A 5644-nucleotide genomic window follows, 5' to 3' on the forward strand; every position below is an offset into this window, starting at 1 on the left:
GCTGATGTTTGCTGCTCTAGGTAATAGACCTACACTTCTGTTTTCTGCTATTACAGGGTAGGCACTTTGCTTCAGTACTTTTTCGCTCTAGTGTAAGAGCCTGTCACCCCTCCATGGTCACTGCTCATTGACACATGGCAGGATGAGAACGTGGATGTGAATGGTCTGGATTCACATTGCAACACCTGACATCATCTAACTTGGGTGAGACCTCAGCTATAAGAGTGAGGAGCTAACCTTCCTCTACCTTGAATAGAACTGTGAAGCCGTGTACAGAAACGCTGCTAGGTCTCAAAACATGCTCACAGATGTTTTGCTGAAGTTCAGTGTTTTCTCTCCAAAGCTTCCTGCTGTCCCCTCTGGTAACCCCAGGACACATTAAGCAACGGTGCATCCGCTGAGAAAAATGCTCACTCATGAAATGCCACTTGCTGGCAATCCAGGGACAACTTCACTGACCTAGAAGGGTTCTCCAGCTCCTTTTGGCAGTAGGAGTTGGAATTAGACATGCTGATGCTAAATGGCTTAGCATTAACAGCAGAACAGCTTAAATACCCCGCCCCAGAAGGTTAAACTGCAATGAGCCTCTTAGAAAACAGTGTAATGCAACAAGCACCAGGCTCCACAGCATAAGGTTGTGGGGATTGGTCTTCCTCTCTCCTCACTGTGTGGCTATATACCAGCAGAAAGTGTCAATCCAGAGGAAACCATTTCCATTTACTTTTAACACGTAAAGAAATAAAACCATCACATTTAGACACAAAGAAATAATCTGATGGGATTAAATTTGACAATAATCTAAGAATAAGGATATTTTACTGTGATAAGGATTTATATTTAAACAACTCTTTCTTCTTTAAGGAACCTAAAAAATTTAGCAGCTTGGGACTTGGCTTTGCAAATTCACACATGTTAAGAAGCTGTTGTCTGCCCCTCCTGTCACCTGGGGTCCACGCATGTGTGTCAGCCTGCTGGGATGGCAGTTCAGGTGTATGATATTTAGATTTTATGTAGCTGGCACTCTAATCTACAGAAAAATGGCACTGTCAATGAATGCTTCCAGTATGCAGATACCACTTTACTCACCAGAAATGTAGATTCCTGATGAAATGCTCCAGCTTTAAAGCACTACAGCACAGTTTATATGAGGGGTCAGGATTAAAAGCAAGAAGAAAGAACAGACCTAACAAACAGTAAGGGAATAATCCCTCCCACCCAAACCAATGTTTCTTATCAGGCAAGAAATGTCTGGTCAACAAAAATAAATTGCTAAGTTGCTTCAGAGAAACACATCTCCAGTAAGAAAAAAACTACAAAACACACTCACTCTAAGAAAGAACAAAACAAAGGGAAGGTAGTCTATGGTTAAAAATGCTTATTTTCTTCAAATCCCTTTTAAAGACAAGCCCCAGACATGTAATCCAGGGTATGACATATTTGAAGTTCTGTCTTTGAAACCTTTTCTTTTCGCCTTCTTCCTCCCAGTCAGGAGGAATGGGTCTGCAATGAATTACAGCATTCCAGATCTTCCATCAAGTAGCTGAGTTAGGGAGGCCCTATATGTTTCAGCTTCTTTCAAGGCTACTTTCAGCCACTACAGTCTGGTAACGTCTGGAGGCTTTGCCAGGAGGGCAAAGCAACCACCTGAGCAGCTGCCTTAGAAAGTTTCTGTAAAAAAATAATTTTCTGCAGAACAGCTCTGCCAGAAAGTTCTCCAAATGTATCTAAAACTGCCCTGCTCACTACAGGAACCTTGGATGTTCCAAAAATACAGGTTCCTGAGAGGCCAAGAAAAACTGCATAGCTTGCACAGTGAACCTCCAAAACCCCTAGGAACTCCTACTTCCAAGCCGTAATTGTTGCTGTATTTTGCCTGGGAACATAATCTGAAGTTGTCATTTTCTCTCTAGTTCTAAAAAAGCAATTTGGCACGTAGCATGATTGACTTGGCTCTACCCTGTATGTATTTCACTGCTAATAACTGTTAGCCCACTGGAAAACCAGCAGGTGCATCCCTCATCTAAATGGTGGAGATAAGGGATGCCTAGTTATGGTCTCACCCCAGGATCCAGGAGTCCTCCCACACCAGCCAGTGCTAATGGGATGACTAATGCCCCTCATGTCCCTGCTCATCTGCAAAGCAAATCTACACCTCCAAAATAGTTCATTCTGCTTCAAGCACCCAGTTAAAGATGGATATGCTTTGCATCTACTGAAGCTACAATTCAGCCTTGCTGAGCAGATAATTTGACCCTCCACTCAAAGAACGAGTGATAATGCAAAGTGCTGACTCCAGCAAAATCACACCAACCCTGAGACCAAACCAGGAGAGCTGCCTTAGCTTTTCTGCTTTCAGCTGGAAACTGAATTACACAGGACAGAAAGTCTTCAGAGCACTTTTCTGTCACTTATCTGTCAAAAGCAGAGCTTGGGGACAGCAGGACACAGTGTAAAGAACATTGAATTGAGCTTAATTATCTGGATTCATATTGAAGTCATCTCTTATCATAAATACTTCTGATTTTTTTAAAAAGCACGTAGTTGTTATGGCAATTAGCACTTGGTAGGTTTTAGAAATTTTGTTGTTGTTATTTCAGACCCAGCTACAAGAGGATAGAAAAAAAAAAAAAAGGAAAAAAAAACCCTTTGGACAAACAGTTTTGTTACAGAAGAATAAAGCAACCTTTACTGTATAGTTTGCAACCTAAGGTACTCAAAAAGCATGCCAGGGTTTTACTTATCACAACTAGCAGCTCCTACTACTATAGGTAATGTCAATTTTTCCACGGGTGGGGTAGGCAAAAAATTATTTTCAGTTATATCCACAAGATTAATGCAAGGTCTCTGAATACAACTCAAATCTGATACCAATTGTTTAGAACAGTTCCCTCAACAGGTTCCTCACATGAGCTTTGAGGCACCTTAAAACCACACCAGCAGCGAACACTTTCTCCTGTTTGAAAGGGTACTTTGAGTAACCATTTTCAGAAAGGCTGGGGTTTCCCATCTTCCAACAAATTTCAACTGCACTTTGGAAGAAAATAAAGCTACTTACCATAAAAACAAAATCCCAAGAGAGAGTTGGAAAAAGAGGCTGCATCTTGACTTCCAATACATTTTCTTATCCACAGGGCTGTCCTTCCTTCCTTCCTTCCTTCCTTCCTTCCTTTCTTTCTTCCCTCCTCTGTCCAGAATCTGGAAAGCCTGCCAGGATCTTGCTGAGCTCTAAGTTGCTGGAAATGAGGAAGCATACCCTGTTACACACTGCCCACTGCACAGACACCTCACCAGCAGAAGGTAACTGAGCTACCTGCCCTTCCAAAGTAAAAGGCAAGTAAAAGGTAGATGCTACCTGAGCTGCCAGAGGCTGCTTCCACAGCACCTTGAACTTGCATCTTTTAACATTCTGTATGGCCACACTGTCATCCTGAAAGGTTTCCTCTCCAGCAGGGGCATGAGGCTGCAAGGAGAACACTCCCAACCCCTCCTTGTTTTGCCTGTTCAAACTGTGCTGCCCATCCATCATTTGTAGCTCCATGCAGATCCTGCAGGAATGGCATTCTACAAGCAGCATGTGCAGTGCCAGTTCTGCACTCAAAGCTCAAAGCGTTTGAGGCCCCTGAAAGCATTTTTTGCTCAGTAAAGCAGGAGGCTCTGCTGCAGGCTGGGGTATGTGCTGTGTGCGGAGCAACACCACTGCACTTCAGAACAAGGACTCAACATACATAAAAACATGCTTGTAATAAGAGCAGGCTGATTGCTCAACACAGAACACTTTTCCCATCATCAAATACTGTAGAGCACTCAAGTGGAAGAATGGGGGAAATAAAGACTCCAGGTGAACCTTCTGTGGTATTTAAAAGATCAGCCTAGCTCTTGAGATCAAAGAAGACTTTCTTAAACAAAACTCACCACACCATCCAGTGACATACTATGTAAAGATACCTTCAGAATTTGTGTTTAAAGACACAAGGGTAATATATTTTTTCTGCTGTATTCCACTCACTTGATTATATATTTCAGGAATACCTTGATTTCTTCACAAAACCTGATTACTCAAAACTTTCTGGAACAGTTGGATAAAGGTGAAAAAAAAAAAGGCATTTTTCAGGTCACATTGTTTCATACAGCTAAAATTTAAACGTTTACCATGCAAGTTGAAAGTCAAGCCCTTTCAGTAAGAGAAGAAGACAATGTCTTCATTAAAGCCTCTCTAAGAAGCAGAACTCAACATTTGCTATAGAGTGAGCTGTGGTCTTTCTTTTTCTAAAAGTGGAGCAAATATCCCCAAAGGAATTTTTTTAGTCACGGTCTGCCAACTTGCCTCTCTTCCAGACTGGAATGCAGCCCTTTGTTTTGTAAATGTATTTGAATACTGCTTTTTGCTTTTGACAAGTGCTTTTATGCATTAAAGAAGTCACTGTTACTTTTTTCAGTGGTGACTGAGGGATGTACCAAGATTGCCCTTAGAAAGCCTCCTTAACCTCTGCCCTCCATACTCTTCCCTTCTGTTCTTAATCAGATTCTAATTTTTATTATCTACTGTAAAACTCTCAATTCTAGGAATGGTGACTAGTGTCCCTAACTAGCTTTTTAAAGGTTTCAGATTATACTAACCACCTTTTCTACCAATCTTGATGCTTATATACCAGGAAAAAGGGCTCGGATGCTTCTGGAAATGGAACATCGCAATCTGAAAGCAATGATGTATTTAAACTTTTTGTTAAATACAACAAAAAGGCTATACTGAATCTGTAAAAAGTAAGACTTGTAACTTGCTTAAGTCAACTGCATTTGCAAAGGGGTAAGGCCATGGAGTTTACATTCAGTGAGTTGGTTCATCTTATTCTTCCAGGTATCAGATTAACCCAGTAACACAGAGGTAACTTTTCACCCAAATAAACATTATCTAAAACTAGAAGATACTTACACTGTGCTTACAGGTGTAGCTCAATCAAGAAAAAGGCCACTCAACCTTCCCTCATGTTGACTACATAACATTAATATTTTAATACAGTTCAATTCTTTTCTAAGATACTCACTACATGACAGAGATGTGACATTGTTTGAAAATTAGTCTCCATTTCTCTGTAATTATTTCATTTTCAAACCAAGTATCTACAAATGCTGTAGTTATTCTGTGAATACCACCAGTGCAGACCTCCCTGGGGATGAGGAAAGGAAGAGCATCGTTATTTCAGTACTCTAGGGAGCCTTCGCACAAACTGTAGTGTCTGAATCTTCTGGACAACAGAGAGGCTCCTGCTCAGTTCTCCTTTAAAGAGCCAACAGCAGCACAACATGGGTTTCCATATAAATAGACCTATTCCAAAAGGTCAGCCCTTAAAGAACTTTGTGTGCCTTTTGCTGTAAGTCTGGGGACCATTCATGTCTGTTAAGGTATCTCCAGAGTTTCAGCTGTTCAATCAGAAGGTTGTAGGCATCTAAAAGTTGTAAACCACTTAGAATAACCTTAAAACCAGGTATGAAGCATTCAATCTCAACTTCCCTGGAATTAACTAAATGCCTAAATGTGTATTCAGATTTTCCATAGTAAAAATATTTCCGTACTGAATTTGTGTATAATATTGTCATTACTCTAAAGGGTGTGGGAAGACAGATGACATGAAATCTACACCAAAGG

Source organism: Lepidothrix coronata, unplaced genomic scaffold, assembly GCF_001604755.1.
Source record: "Lepidothrix coronata isolate B3197 unplaced genomic scaffold, Lepidothrix_coronata-1.0 Scaffold15, whole genome shotgun sequence".
In the NCBI taxonomy this organism is placed as follows: Eukaryota; Metazoa; Chordata; class Aves; order Passeriformes; family Pipridae; genus Lepidothrix; species Lepidothrix coronata.